Source organism: Drosophila takahashii, chromosome X (assembly GCF_030179915.1).
Source record: "Drosophila takahashii strain IR98-3 E-12201 chromosome X, DtakHiC1v2, whole genome shotgun sequence".
NCBI classification, from domain to species: domain Eukaryota; kingdom Metazoa; phylum Arthropoda; class Insecta; order Diptera; family Drosophilidae; genus Drosophila; species Drosophila takahashii.
In genome coordinates this window covers 10,932,701-10,948,085 of record NC_091683.1, presented here as the reverse complement: position 1 = coordinate 10,948,085, position 15,385 = coordinate 10,932,701, and the positions used below count along the sequence as shown (strand labels likewise).

General features: G+C 40.9%; 1 protein-coding gene across 2 annotated transcripts in view; it reads left to right on the top strand.

Annotated features, from left to right (window-relative positions):
• tyn (trynity) overlaps positions 1 to 15,385 on the top strand; it is an 83,350-nt gene that overhangs the window by 45,728 nt on the left and 22,237 nt on the right. The window contains exons 1-2 of one of the 2 annotated variants that reach the window (XM_017139977.3): positions 387 to 748; positions 7,437 to 7,497. The gene's annotated coding sequence lies outside the window, so the exon portion shown is untranslated. Of the gene's footprint in view, positions 1 to 386; positions 749 to 7,436; positions 7,498 to 15,385 lie in introns of those variants that run through there. The other variant, XM_070218879.1, reaches the window with a different exon arrangement.

Here is a 15,385-nt window from a genome sequence, read left to right as displayed (position 1 = left end):
CTAAGAGTAAGAACGCTCATATAAACCCAAAAATAAGTAGTTTTTATCCAAGAAGTTCATTCTTGTGCTTTTTATGAAATGTTGCCTATAATGCCACCTAGGTGAAAATAATATTTTTAAAAATATTTCTCCGAGTGTACGATCGCTGGAGCGTGTGAGAGCGCTGATAATGCTTCTGTGTGTGTGTGTGTGTGAGTGCGGTGGAAATGGGGCTTGTGCTGCTGCTTTCTCTGTCCGTTCTTAGCCGCTCTCCGGGTTTCGGACTCCGATTCCGATTCGGATTCGGATTGGGGGTTCGGGCTTGGGTCTGGGCTTGGATGGTTGGTTCTTCTTCTTGTGGCTGGATGGCTCGGACCGCTGGGAAAGGCATAAAAGTGGCGCTCGACCGCCAACAGCAGCCATTGCGCGTGATGCAATTGAAGTGCTAACACCTCGTACCGCTCGAGTTTTCAGCCAGCAGTTGATCGCCAATCACCAAAAAAAAAACCACACCATCATCATCATCGCCCAGCGGATTCATCAGCAGCGTGGACACATTCTGTACTTCTTCTTTTTTTTTTTTGGTTCAATCGCGTGTGTGAAAAATCCCACTCCTTGCGGCTGCGATTTTGGCAAGTGAACACAACCACAAGTGAACAGCCACCGAAAACCACCGTCAAATACAAAAAAAACACAAACTGTGAAAGTGCAAAAACACACTGAAAAACACTCGCTAAAGGATTAACGTGCAATATAAACGAAGCAAAAGGTAAGAGACCAAAACGCAAAAAACGCACAAGTGATTTTTTTTACATTTTTTTTTCAAAACAAAAGTGGATAAACAAATTTTTAAAGTCGTGCGCCCAAGGATTTTATATCAAAAACATTTTAAATAATAAACTATACAAGAGGCCAATATAAAGAACAATTATAATAATCTATTTGCTAAAGCCTTTAAAAAAACTTTATAAAAACCAAAATTAAAAATAGAAAGATTTTTTTAATTTAAAATAAAATTTTTTAAAGCTTCCCATATTTATATAAAAAAGTATAGTTTATAAATTTACATAGCTAATCTTTACAAAATCGGGTTTTTCCTAAACCAAAACGCCAAAGAATCCTGTTCAATAACTTAAAATAACAAAAATCTTTCTTTAAATATCTACAGCCAAAGTAAAGAAAAGAATTTCAGAAAATTCCATCTAAAAAATGCGTTGGTCTCTTCTTCCATTCTATTGCACCTCTTTCTCTCCGTTTTTTTTCGTTTCCATTACGAGCATGATTACCTCCTTTCTCGTCGTCAAAAGTGACACCTTTCGGAGTGAGTAGGTTTCTGGCCAGGAGGTCTCTTCTCAGTTATTTTATTTTATACCACTATTTGCCCGGCCAATTGTCACCTGCTCAAAGGCCCCTTTCGTGCACCTTTTTACGCTTTTTTTTTTCTTCCCGTAACGCAATTGAAAACGAAAGACTTGGGAGACGAACTTGAAAAGGAAAGACTCAGGCAGCAAACTCGAAATTTCCTTGAATTGTTCATGTGCATGACCAATAGGGGATGCGTTTGCAGAGCTTGCTGCCACCTTTTTAATTTCATTGGAAAACGCAAGACTTTAAAGTGGTGGCCAAGAAGAACTGCCTCATAAATATTTCATTTTTTTTATCACAAAATATTTAATAGTTTTGTTTCTTAAAAATTTAAATTAAAATATTTATTATTTTTCCTCTTTAAAAATTGGTGAATTTAAAGCTAAAGTATGCTTTACAAAAAAGTATAAAAACTAAAAGTTGCAATTGGTGGGTAGCCCACCCTCCATGCTCTTTTCCCGCTGTTTGGCTGTTGGCTATTTCAGTTCTTCAGTTTTCTGCTAAAGTCATTAACGCAATTAACCGTTATTACCCAGCGGTATGGTCACCCAATTCATTAGGAAAGCATTTAGTGGCCAGTGTTCTTGTGCGTGTGCGCAGAAAAACTAAAGCAACGGTCCCGAGAGCATGAGAAACGCATTAAAAAAACCACCGTCGCTGAAGAAAAGCAGAAGCAGAAGAACATTGCGGTTGGAAATGTGAAGAAACAGTGAGGGAGAGAGATGGGTAGAGATACAGATACCGGGGACAACACAAAAACCCAGCCCAAAACCAACCCAACCCAAACCCCATTTTTAGGGGGCCTCCAGATGGTGTGGTGTGTTGTGTCTGGCGTCTGGTTTAATGGGTTTCCCAGTAGCAAAACGAACTTGGTTCGAATGAAAACTTTATTGTTTTCAGCGCCCCGGAAATAATGTAATAATCTTGCATAAAAACGACCTCGACTCTGTGAGTGCGGGTTATACTTTTATAATCGAATCGTAAAAAATGTTACGAAAAAAAAGTGAGGCGCAAAGAACACAGCGACCATAGAACACAGAGAAGCCATTAAAGGCGATTTGGGAAATGGAACCTGGAACCTGGAACCTGCAGGCGGAAAACTTCTGCACTTCGGTTAAAGAAAAGCGGCAAACAAAGAACCCAAATGAGATGCCGACCCCAAGGGGCAGGCATTAGCATCCCAACATCAATTAATGTCTTGCCGCGATGCAAATCAACGACAGCGCCATTAAACCAGCCTCGCAATCCATCAATTGAGGCAGAAATTGAAGAAAAAAAATATCGAATGGTATGGTAGAGAAAAACTAGACAAATAACATCGCATTTTCTCCTCATTAAATACGGATTTCCACTTTAAACTCTCAACTTACTCGGCACATTTCTCTTTTCCAATGCGTGTTCAAAGTTGACCCAAAAACGGAAAAGAAACAAAACAGAACACAAAAGATTTAACGCTAAACGCGAACGCGAACGTACGTTTTTGGCCCAGTTTAGACCAAAAGCGGAAATTGGTTGCGGGCGGCCGACTAATTTGAAATTCCAAATGAAACGAATGAATTCGGTCTGATTGAGATGAGCCGGGAAAAGCGCCCTCTGGCGGTCACTCCAGCTGGCCGTTCTTCTTCCTCGCCTCTTCCGTCTTCTATCTTCGAGTCCCCCTTTCTTCGGTCGGTTAAAATCTGGCACATCAAACACACAAAAATACAACGGACTGTGGAAATTTTCTTTTGGGGGGGAACTTAAACATGGGCAGTAGTAAGACAGCGCCCTCTGGCGGTAGCTGCAGCTGCTCTTTCTTTTCCTCTTTCTCTTGTCTTCAATATAGATAATATAGATTTGTTTAAATTGAGTTTGTGTCTTAATTGGTTTATAGTAATTTCTCCATCCTTATTCTTTACATTGGATATCTGCTTTAGGGATTTTATGTTGTCTTAATGAGTTAGGATATATTGGAATAATGATTCCTTGTATCCTTGCCACTTTAATAGATTGAAATAATGATTCTTTGCAGAGTCTGTGACTGATGCTTTATTACCTAATGAACAGCACTCTTCGTGCTCGCAGCCTCCCCTCATTAGCATCTCCGATTTCATTAGCTTGCCGCTTTGGTGGCCTTCTTTTTGGCTTGTGCCGCTTGGCTTGGCACAGATTCTCCTCGCCTCCCCTGTAATCTTTCTTCTACTGCCTTTTTTTTTGGGTTGCCTATGTGGGTCAGCTTGGATTCGGATTCGGAATCGGATTCAATTGGTGGCACCTGTTCGGCCCCAGACGCATGACAACACACAATTGGAGTTGGAGATTCGCCAGGCGAATGAGTAGAGCTCACCCACTCACTTACCACTTGGGATTTCGAGGGCCCGCTGAGGAATGGGTGAAGCGATACAAGACCGAGTGATGGCTGATGAGCAACGAGTGGCGAGTGAGGATCACATGAGTGACGAGTGATGATTGAAGTGGGTTCTCGAGAGATGGGCTCAGTCACTCAGACGTGCTCAAAGTCAGCGAAAGAGTTTGTTTTAGAAGGGCCAGGTATTCAGTGCTTAAAGGATTACATTTGCATTGTTGGGATTCTGGTAAAAGTAGTGATCATTTGAAAAAATTAAAAAAAAAAAAATAAATAAATAAAAAAAAGACAGACACTCCAAAACCAACTGGCCTTGAAGCGAACGAATCATAGGAAAGTGGCTCTTTCGTCTTTCTTCTTTTCTCTTTTTTATTTTGGCAATAAAACGAAAACTGTTCCAAATCGAATTTGCTTCGTCGTTTGGCCATGGTAATTACACCGAATATAAGCCAGATCATCATCGTGATGGTGTAGATTCTGATTCTTCGGCCACGATGATGATGATGACGATGATCTGGCACTTGTGTCGTCGTTCCAGCTGAAATCTTTTCGTTTTCTTTTGACGGAAACAAAACGAAAACACTGTGTTATAAAAAGCTATGCTATCAAAAAAAAAAAGAACAGGCAGCCAAGATCTCGCTTGAGGAATCTGTGCTATTCCAACGGTTGTTTTGTTTACAGCCCCGACTTCCCAGCCCAACTTCCCCCCATATTTGGTATTATAAGCCATATTAAAACGAAATGCTTCTTAGTTATGACTTATATAGCTGGTTCTCGGCGGCGGCCAAGAAAAAGGAGGAAAATGTGGGCCAAAGTTGTGTTCGTATCTCTGTTTTTGGCTTTGGTTTCGGTATTTGGGATTCGGTATATTGGCTTATGCTTTTTCTGTGTTTTATTTTTGTCATAGCACAATGACGCTGTGGACCCAAAACTTTCGTTCCCAATTAGGCCATAAAATTATTCAATGGAATATGAGGCCGATAGCAGTAAACGCTAAATGAATGCACTTAAGATGGTGAAGTGAATAATCGGCGAGTGAATGAATGGAATGGAATGAATGGCCCGGTTCCAAACGAATGCAAATCAAACTGCCGGCTAATTTGAATAGCTGATTGTTCCGGAGCAAAGCGAATCACTTATGCCGATTGAGTAGTAATAAATTATAGACTAAATCCGCCTGCATAAATGCATAAAGACAATTAGTTTCGAATTATAGAACATTTCTTAGTGCCCATCCTATCATCCGAATAATAAAATAGAAATCCGCCCATAAACTTACCTTCATTCTGTAGAGAACTTGAAGACTTATTAAGACCTAATAAATCCTACCCAATTTATGATTAACAAGCGAATACCTTATGAATGGTATGTCTTTATTGAGACGCCTTAAAGTAGAATGAGTCATTCGATCCATCATTTGCTGAATGGTTTTCATTCATTGAGCAAATATTTTCTTCCAAATCAAATAAACTAATTTAAGAGAAAGTCGATGTTTCAAGAATTTTTTAAATATTTATTAAAACAATTATCTTTACGAACCTGTTAAACAAAATTTCCCTTCATTTTAAATTAGCATATTTCCTTGAGAACAAAAAAAAATGTATTTGGTAAGAAAGGCATTTTATGCATTTACAGCTTTCACAAGCTTTATCTACCTAAAGCACGAAATGCCCCGCTCATAATTACGGCCAATTAAAGCCGTCTGTTCTTCCTTTCTTTTTGTATTTAACTCGGTGTAAATTACCAAAAAATTCAAATTTAAATTTAAATTGATTGATGGCGAGGGCGCTGAAAGAAAGAAGAAAGGTCTTCTGCCCCAACAACACAGAAAGCTGAAAAACTAACCGGTGAACGTGTGAAAGTGTTCCCATTTCATTTTCTTAGGGTCCGTGACCAGTGTCAATTTCAAGTTCTCATTTCGACACATTCCAAATGGTTTTTATTTCTTTATTTTTTGGTGCACTTGACGTGCTCGAGGGAAAAACGAGTTGGGTAGTTTTTCTTGGGTGCGTGAGTGCCGCCCATTAGGTTCATACACCTCGTTGTTCTTTGGTTCAGGTGGGCTGGACTGGAGTTCACTGTACTGGGTACTTGGTACTTGGTACTCAGTACTCGGTACTCAGTACTCGGCATTTAATGAGTACACAACAAAGAAGGGCTAATTACGAACGTCATGCGTATGCAAATGGCAATGTGTGTGTATGGTGGAAAGTGTGTTTTTGGAGTGTGCGAATGTTCTTTCTCTTGGCTACGATCTTATAATGTAATGGTATTTAAAATCCAGAGCAAATCCAGCCAGGCGTTGCACTTTACATTTACATTTGCATAGCAATGGCAATGGCCATTTCATTTGAATGGAGAATGATTATTTATTTCTTCGCTTTCCCTAGCCGCATTTGGTCGCGTTTGTGTCTTGAGTCTTTTGTTTTATGGCCTCTCGGCGTGGAGAGTTGTAGAGGTGGAGAGTTGGAGAGGTGGAGACTTGCAATTCGGTCAAGTAATCATTTATTCTCCGCCTTAATTGCCGGCATGTTGCGCCGCTCGACGCTCACTGTTGTTTTAATTACTCAGCATGTTGCATGCAAATCTCGTCTATTGCTTGGAAAATCCAAGAAGAAGAAGAAGGAGAAGAAAAAACCCGAGCGACTTTAACCCACAAAAATGGGTGTGGCATTTGCCATGCTATATGCAATATATGCTATATAGTTAGGGGGGCCTGTGTATATCAATATGTCATTAGCTTTTCGCTGGCGGTGTAAAAGCCGTGTATCTTTTTGTATCTGTGTGTATCTACCTACTAGTAGTTACCGTTACGCAGCAAGAGAAGATGCCACAGAAAAAACATGTTTTCAAAGAACCAGAATCGGAGTTTCGGCATCTGAATGGATGGATGAACTGAACTGAAAACTAAACTGAGTGGAGCGCGCTGGCCGCCTCAAATGGAATTTTCATTTTTCAACTTTTGCCATCGTAAAAGGCCAATATATATATATATGTGTGTGCCTCCTCAGAAAGTGGCTTAAATTAAACGAAACGAGAAGAGAAAATAACAACAAAGGAAGAAGAAGCCGCGCAGCAGCAGCACAAATCGATTGGAAACTCGTTTTCAACATCATTTGACTGGAAAGTGCATTTTCTGTTATTAATATATATATATATATATATGTTCATATAAGAAGGAGATGCGATGGAGGGGCCAAGATATGTTATAATTAAGTGGCATTGTTTTCAGGTGGAGTGGCCTGTGGAGTGTGGAGTGCGATCCGTTAGAGAAAACACTTGATGGAGTAAAAGATCCCAATCTCGAGACGAACTTGAAGCGTAGAAATGCCGGAATTGGGATCATCTTGAGCTCACTTCACTCAAGATCATTCAATAATTTGTTGAAAGTCGGGTTTTTCTCTTGAGCAGCAAAAAACGAAACCCGAAAAGTGGGGAAAACAATCTTCCTAATAAATTTGGTGCAGCTTCGATAAGAAGATTGCATTGAGCTGGTAAAAGAAACCTGTGTACTTGAGATGTTTTGTGAAAAATGCTCAGAGAAAGTCATTATGAAGTGGACAGAATAAGCTTTTAGGAAATTACATAATTCGTATTTTAGTGAGTGAAGAAACCTCTGTAGATTTCCTTGAACCAGGCCTATTAACAATCATCATTTTAACCTTTAAGAAATATCCCTGTAGAATAATAAATTTTAATCAAACCTTATCTAAACAGAAACAAATTCTCTTTCTCCATCTACTTGCAGCTAAGGCCGCCAAGCAATCGCAGAGGAATCAGAAGACGAGAAGATTTGAGCAGAAGCAAAGGTAAGAAGACAAGACAAATGGAAGAAAGACAGGCTGTGGAGGAAACTCTTGTTTTGGGTGGGAGAGTGAAGTGAACTCCACTCAACTTCGGGCTCGGTTCAACTTGGACTTGTGTATTTTATGTCTTCCGCTGTAATTGCGATCACAAATCAAGGCAGGTGTTGAGTGGATTGGATCGGACAGAAAACAGAAGACAGAACCCAGAAGACAGAAGTCGAGGTTGCGGGAGAAGAAATCAGAAATGGCAGAAATGGCTGAGAGCGGAGAATGGCTTTCCTTTCCTTTCCACCCAATGCAATCTAAGTCTAATCATTGCGGTCCGGCTCTTGGCCTTTTTTTGCGACAGTGTTTCTTCTATTTTTAGTTGAGGTGCAGGACGCAATCGCCTGGCAATTAGTCACTCAGACGAAACTCGTCCATCCATCTGTCCACTTGGCCATCGCACCCATCCATCCATCTATCCATCTCTCCATCTGTAGCGGCCTTAATGCGCACCCTCGACTTGCAATCGTCTTCACAATCATTTAGGTCTGTCTTTGTTAATTTAGCGATGGCTGCGTGACACGACCATCTATGGTTACTATAAAAGAAGGCCTTTTATAAATGGAAAGAAATCTACAAAAACCGAAATTCATAAGAAATCTTAAATTGTGAACTTAGATTGAATTGGTATAATAGTTAGTTCTTATATAAAATATATAACCAAATAACCCTTTTTTTCTCTATTCAAAAATATTCTTATTGGTATTAATATTGTGATTTCCTATATTTAATCTCAAATCGTTTTGAAATCTTCGTGAGCCTTTTGCTCTCCCATCTCCAGCAGCCATAAATTGTCCAGTGGCGGCTTAGTGTAACTAATTGACGATCAACGCAAAACGCTTTGGCGGCATTTTACCGCCCAGCCACCAATTCTTCGCCTCCTGTTTTCCGCCGCCCCCCCCCTGGTGACATTGAGTAATGCCCGAAGAAGCAGCGAAAGGCGGTGCAATGGTGCTATAGCTCAGTGGTTCAGGTTCAGGTGCAGGTTCAGTGTAGCTCGCTTTGATTTGTTTGAACCGCCTTGACGACTCTTCGACAATTAAGTTGGCCACTTGGCTTACTGCTGACAAAACGAAAATAAATGGTAGAATTTGAAAAGGAGAACAAAAGGCAGAGCGAGTGCACAGTGAAAAAATATCAGTAAAAAATATGCATGTAATATGTTAAAAGCGTAGTCCCTGTTCGGGCGCTAGTGGTAAATGCTTTCCTATTTAATTTGTAGCTTTTTCAATAAATGCAGGCAGTTAGCTAAGATGTAGAGAATAGTTCTCTGTGTAGAAGGACAGACTCGCCTGTCCCTCAAAGTTATTATCTGGATGTGGATGCTGTTTGGGAAGGTGATGTGGATGCCAAGATGCGTTTCGGTCGGAGAGCCGCACCTTTTGCAGTCGCCTGTCATTGCAATTAATTTTGTCTTTGTCTATTCTTAATTCGCCTCTTCTTCTCTGGGCTTGTCCGGAGTCTCTATTCTCGGGCCTTGAAGCTTATCGCTGGTTTTTTGTTTTTTTTTTTCCCGAGGGCGTTACCACAAGTTCTCACATGCCTGGGCGATAATCGATAGTTACCGATGCATCTCTGTCGCGGCCTCGCCAAAGTTTTCGGTCATTGTCCATGCACTAATTAAGTTATGCACTTGGTTCTTTTCGCCCATCCACTCTTCTTTTTTTCGTTGCTCAGCTCTCAGCTATGAGGAAGTCTTTGGTCTTTGGATATAATATCTATCGCTTGTATCTAGAGAATGCCTTGGAACTTGGAGACTCAGGCTCAGAGCTTATCAAGCCATGGGCATCTGAGTTTGGGGCTTTTCTGCGGTTTCTTTGCCATCCCCCTCCTGTCTTTCTTTATCCGATTCTCTGCGGCAAGCGGAAGTTCTGTTTTCCACACAAAAATCTGAAAAGTTTCTCCAGTTATTTGCCATTGCTCTCAGGCGAAATCATAAATCGTTTATTATGGTCAGTTTAATCGGAATCAAATTCGAAATTGCTTGCATTGAAGTACAGTTGAAGAAATAATACAAGTTTTATAGCAGTAAATGAACCGAAAAATGGTTAGATAGTTCATTCGGTTACATAAATAAGTAGGTATTGAATATCTACTCCCAGCAATTACATTTATATGACCCGTAAGTGGATATCAATTAATTCGGTGGCCCATTATGTTTTATAGAATTCTTCTGTACCAGATCTCTCTTCTTTATTCCTTGTTCTTTGTTCTCTAGCTATATTTTTACCTTTTCAATTACATTTATCGATTGCCTGCCCTGCTGGTAATCACTTTTTATTCAGCAATCAAGTGGCAATTGTTAATTTATTGTTTGTGGGCAGCCAAGAGCGTTTTGTATTGATTCAGCTTGCCAATTATTGTGTAAATAAATTCCAAATTGCGTGCGGCAGTAACAACAGGCAGCACAACAACAGCACAAAAGTGTGCTCTTCATGAACTAGCAAATGGCAAAAGCGAAGTTGCCGCCGTTGCCGTTGCCAAAGGCCATTCACATACATTTTTGAACTTTATGGGCAATTTCAAGAGCCACAGAGCCAAGGAGAAGAACTCTAGAAAAAATAACCAGACCTAGGTGAGGGAAAAAGACGGAAAAAGATGGCAAAAGATGGAAAAAGATTGAAAAAGCCTGAAAAGCAAAGCAAGTAACGGCAGCAATATTGGCCAAAGCTAAGGGGGCAACAAAGCGAGGCATTGTGCACTACAAATTGTCACACAATGTTCCAGCTTGTTCCCAAAACCCCCCTTTCTAAGACTCAAGATCCAACCCCCCCTTAGAAAAAAACCTCAATGAGATAAGCTCTGCCTAATACGGACAATACGGACAGTACGGACAACAAACAGCAGCAGCAGCAACATCAACAGTAAAAACAGAAAAACATGCAGCTGAGCATGAAAGTAAAAGAAGAAAGAAGCCGGAGAAAGAAAGAGGAGAAATCTGTTGATGGGGCGCTGATAAGGCAAGATTATGAGAACGATTTTTGATTTACGGGGGCCCACAGCTCCAAAAGCCTGTACTCTGCTGTACAGTTTCACTTCGAACAAGGAAAACATTGGGCTTACAAGACAGGCTTACGGTGGAGTTATAAATCATGAGCCAAATTATAGAGCCTGTAGGTCATCAGCTAGTGATACACTTTTTGGAAGAAATATAACTATGTGATCCATAAAATAGATTTTATTAAAAAATATGTACTTTGAACCTGGAGTCGGGAATATTCTTTATGAGAAAATATTAAAAACCTAAATATGAAATTAAAAAAAAATTCAATTTTTACCAAAAACCCAGACCCCAATTTTCCACCAAAAAATAATTAGTTTTTTGACCGAAACAATGGAAATATTGATCCAAATATGGACTGTCATACCTTTTTGAACTCGTTATTAAATTTCCTAACGATTGGCTTTTAAACCTTGACATTTTATTTTTTGACCATTTTTCGCAAAAAATTATGATGTACCCCCCACAAAAAAAATTAAAATTGGCGAAAATTTTATTTTTTCAAAATCATACGGAAAGTTTTATGGATTTATTGCAAATTTTGTTATCTGTTCAAAACAGTATGTCTTTTTGGTGTAGGACCATTTTTTGACAAGTTACAGCTAAAAAACAAAAATATTTTTGTCAAAAACCGAAATTCCGAATTTCCAAAAAAAAAACATAAACATTGGCCATAAACATTTCGAAACCTTAAGGCACGCAACACAGCTTAAAATGAAAAACTCATCAGAATGAGCAGAAATCATTCTTTTTTTCCAAAGAAGAACCACCATTTGGCGCGAGAACGGAAGCAACGGTGGCTGGCAGCTTTCATTTGTTTGCTCAGTTTATGAAAGCGAGCCGTGTGCGGTGAAGGTTTTGTTTTGGGGTACTGTCTCCTGTAGAATTCTCCATCTTGCGCGGACTGCCAACTTCATCTTCGTTTGGCCGGCGAAAAGAAGAATCTTTGACTGACTGACAGGCGGATGGGGGCCAGAAGACAAAGATCCAGACGGGAGACATTCGATTAGCATTAAACCAAAGCAAAGAAAACCAAAGCGAATCGCATCGGGAATAGAGCTGGGCCAGCGAGTCCAGAGGATCCGCCAAGGAATTGGGAATAGGAATAGGAATGGGAATAGGATGGTAGGATGGGGACTGCCTAGCAGCGGACTTATGCAATTTCAGTTACTTAGGGCCCATCAGTCAATCAGCCCGACTGTCTGTCATCACTCTTTTTCCACTCCTCGCGATGGCATCGGCTTGGGGTTTTTCTTCTTTAAGGCAGCATTTTCCCCGGACTTGGCGTTAGTCAAATAAGGTTGACAGTCTGTTTGGTTCTTGTTTAATTGCCAAAAAAAAAAATAAAGTAAAAAAAAAAGAAACAAAGCCGGGACCATCTATCCATCCATCCGCTCGAGCTGTCTTTCGCCGTGACCCATTTCGTGGCCAGATTTCTGTCCAACGATTACCGGGAATTCAATCCAAGTTCGGCCCGGGATCTCAGATAAGTGACCCAAAAGCTCTTCAAGGGAACCTGGCTCATAGGAGGTACTCAGAAAAATAAATTTAAATATTTTTATGGATTTTTTTTTAATTTTCGTTATTTTAATTTTGGTTTTTAATGAAAGAGTTCCAGAAAGATACCTAGTGAAGGTTCGGTTCAATTCAGATCACCTTTGGTCGAGCCAAACTTAGCAATTTAGCCATAAACGAGCCACCAAATTGCCAACTGCGAGTCTCATTATAGGAAAAAAATCACTCCGGATGGCCAAAGCGACGAGGGGCTTCATTAAATATGAGAAATAATTGCAATTATTGAATATTTGCTGAGCTCAGCGGTCGCTTTTTGCTGCTGCGATGTTCGATGTTCTTCGATCTTCGATCTCCGTTCGCCGTTCTCCGATCTCCGAAAAGGGGCCGTCGAAATCCCCAAATGCGGCTAAAGGACATCATCATCTTTTGAGGCGGCATCGCCATCTATGGAGCTGCCCACGCTCGGCTGGCTAAGACTTGGGCTTAGCCCCTCCAGAAACAGAGACAGAAACAGAAAAAGAAACAGAAACCGACATCTCGAACCCAACATGGTCTAAGCATTTGCATTTTTCATCCACGCCACACAGCCCCTCAGTTTCTCAGTTTCTTAGTTTGTTTGTCAGACTCATTTGAATGCAGTTGCTATTTATGTTTTATGCTAAAGGGGCAGACGACCAGGACGCAGATAACCAGCGACTCTATATAGAGTCCACTATAGGAAGTGCACAGGAAGAAAATGCAGAGAGACTATTCAAAGAAAAAAATTTTGTAGGTTGATAAAAAAGAGTTGTTTTTCTTATAACCTTCATAACTTGGTTACTGGTGAACAGGTGTCTCTTTCTTGAAATAACACTAAATAGTTTATCTTAAATAAAATAACTCTTAGAAAACCTTTAAACTTAGCTACTATTTCTTCCAGTGCACTCTTTGTTCTGGTCGCTTTTTTCGCCTGTTAAGGCAGCGAGGCCAAAACGACTCTGACTTTGACTCTGATGTTGGGCAAAGCCAAAGCCAAAGTCAAGTCAAGTCAAACTACAAACTACAAACCACAGCCCACCGCCTTAGCCTTAACCCTTTGGCAGCCAGATGGGCTGCTTTTGACCCGCTGCCAAGTCGAACACGGCCTGTCCATTTGTGGGTTAAGCCAAGTGCTAACTGGGGCTGATGGCTATGTAAATACGTGAAACCATCGAGGTGCATTCCTCCCCAGATTCCCTTCCCCATTCCACTCCGCTCACGCTTAGTATACATATCTATACCGATCTTGGCCAGCACTCGACCGAAAGTGTCGAAAGGGCCCGCGAAGAAGTCGCTTATTGAGTGATCCGAATGGTTCCATAAATCAAGCAAGGGCTATAGAGAATATAGAGAGAAGTGGGGAGGACTAACATGATAAAAAAGGTGGAATCGAAAGAGAGGATGGGGGAACCCCTGCCGAAGAATTTGAATAATTCGCTACAGGGATTTTCAATCAGTTATAGATCAGACCCTACATATCCCACTTAAGATTCGCTAAATATTTCAAGGAATACTTGAATTTAATACCCTTCATAACATTTTTTTAAATTCTTTTGTAAGAATCTCCATTAGATTCCATCCCATCCCATTCCATTCCGTTCCGGTTTTTGGCATTCCGTTCTGATTCCGTTTGCCATTTGATTTTGCCGTTAGACGCCAACTACAAATGTGGCCAAAAGCAATTTGAAAGCAAACGACAAAGAAATTTGTATCAAATTTCTAACATAACATGATTTCACGGCGACAAATGCTCCGATCCAATCCGATCCGCTCCGCTCCGTTCCAATCTGTTCCATTTCCACGCTGTGCTGACCAACTTGCTCATAATGATCACAATGATCACAATGATCGCTATGTGGCAACATCATTATTAGCGTCATCAAGCAGAAATAGAAAGAAGAAATTGCCGCAGATCTCAAATAAGGCTTATCGAGAAGAGCGGGTCTTACAAGTCTTTAGTCAGTCGAGAATTAGGCATCTGTCTCCCTCGCTTTTCTGCTTATATAGAAAGAAAAGAGAAATGCTATAGCAGATTGTGAACCCAGAATCGGAATCGAAGCGATCATAAGTTCTATCGAAATTTCGCCAGTTGTTAGGCATTTAACAAAGTTTTCTAATGAAGTTGAGGGAAATTCAAGAGTTGTTAAGGGGAAACATCCCAGGCGACATGTGGCTGCCTCATTAAAGCAGCTGAAACTTGGGTTAATCAGGCAAATGCCGCAGTCCCAAGTCGCCAGTCAATCAGGAACATCAGCGACCACGGACAAACTGAGAAATTGAGAATGTCTACCCCTCTCTGGGAGAAAAGAGGTGGCGAGGTGGTGGAGAGTTGGAGACAACGAGGGAAGGCGAAGACAAACCGGTCAAAATTAACCTACTTAAGAGTGGAGGCCAACTGCGGATGACTTGGCTTCGACTTCGGCCAGCTGCCGTCTTTTTTTTTTGGGCCTCCGAAGCCTTTCTTAGTTGCCTAAAACAAAAACAGAAAAGCAAATCTGCGGTACGTGCCATGTAAAATCAGATGAAGAGTGGCAGGCCAGGAGAAGAAAGGCGGGAAAGGCGGGAAAAGCTGAAAAAAAATAGGGGAAAAATAACCAAAAGGAGTCAAAGCCAAAAACCAAGTCAAATGTCGCACGCGATGTTAAATCGCCCACCGAAAGACACGCCCACTTTCAATCGCTCTATCGTCGAAACAATCTGTTAACGATTTTCTCCACAAGAAAGGAAGTGGGAAAACCATAAACTTACGTTTCCAGTTTAATGGCAATGTTCTAAGCGATATAATTATAAATATTATAAGTGAACCAACGAAAAAAATGTTAAGTACATGTTGCTACATTCTCCCAGTGAAGAAATTTAAATGCGCCCGTGAGTTTTTCCCGTGAAAAGCAATTGCGGAATTTTCTTTGGGCCTCATTTCGAGGCTAACCGCAAAAAAGGAAAATTGAAAAACACAAAAATTCGCTGGTCGGGGAAAATGTGGCGATGAAAATTCAACCGCAATCAAAGTCAGCGGAAAACTTCATCAACGGCGATTCGGAGACTCGTGGGGAGAAGGAGGAGTAGGCGAGAATCCCCGCAGCAACATGCAACATGCACCGCAGCAACATCTTGGCCACATCCGAAGGCGACTGCCCAGTGAGCCAGGTTAATTGATTATCGCTGGCGTCGCAGGCAATTTGGCCCAAACCCCTTCTTGCCTCCTTCTCCCCCCCTTATTAGCCCCCTTTATCTGGTTCTCTTTATGTGCGAGTGACCGCAATGACAAGCGTCACGAGATCAAAGCATAAAAACCAAATTAGAAGCAACTGG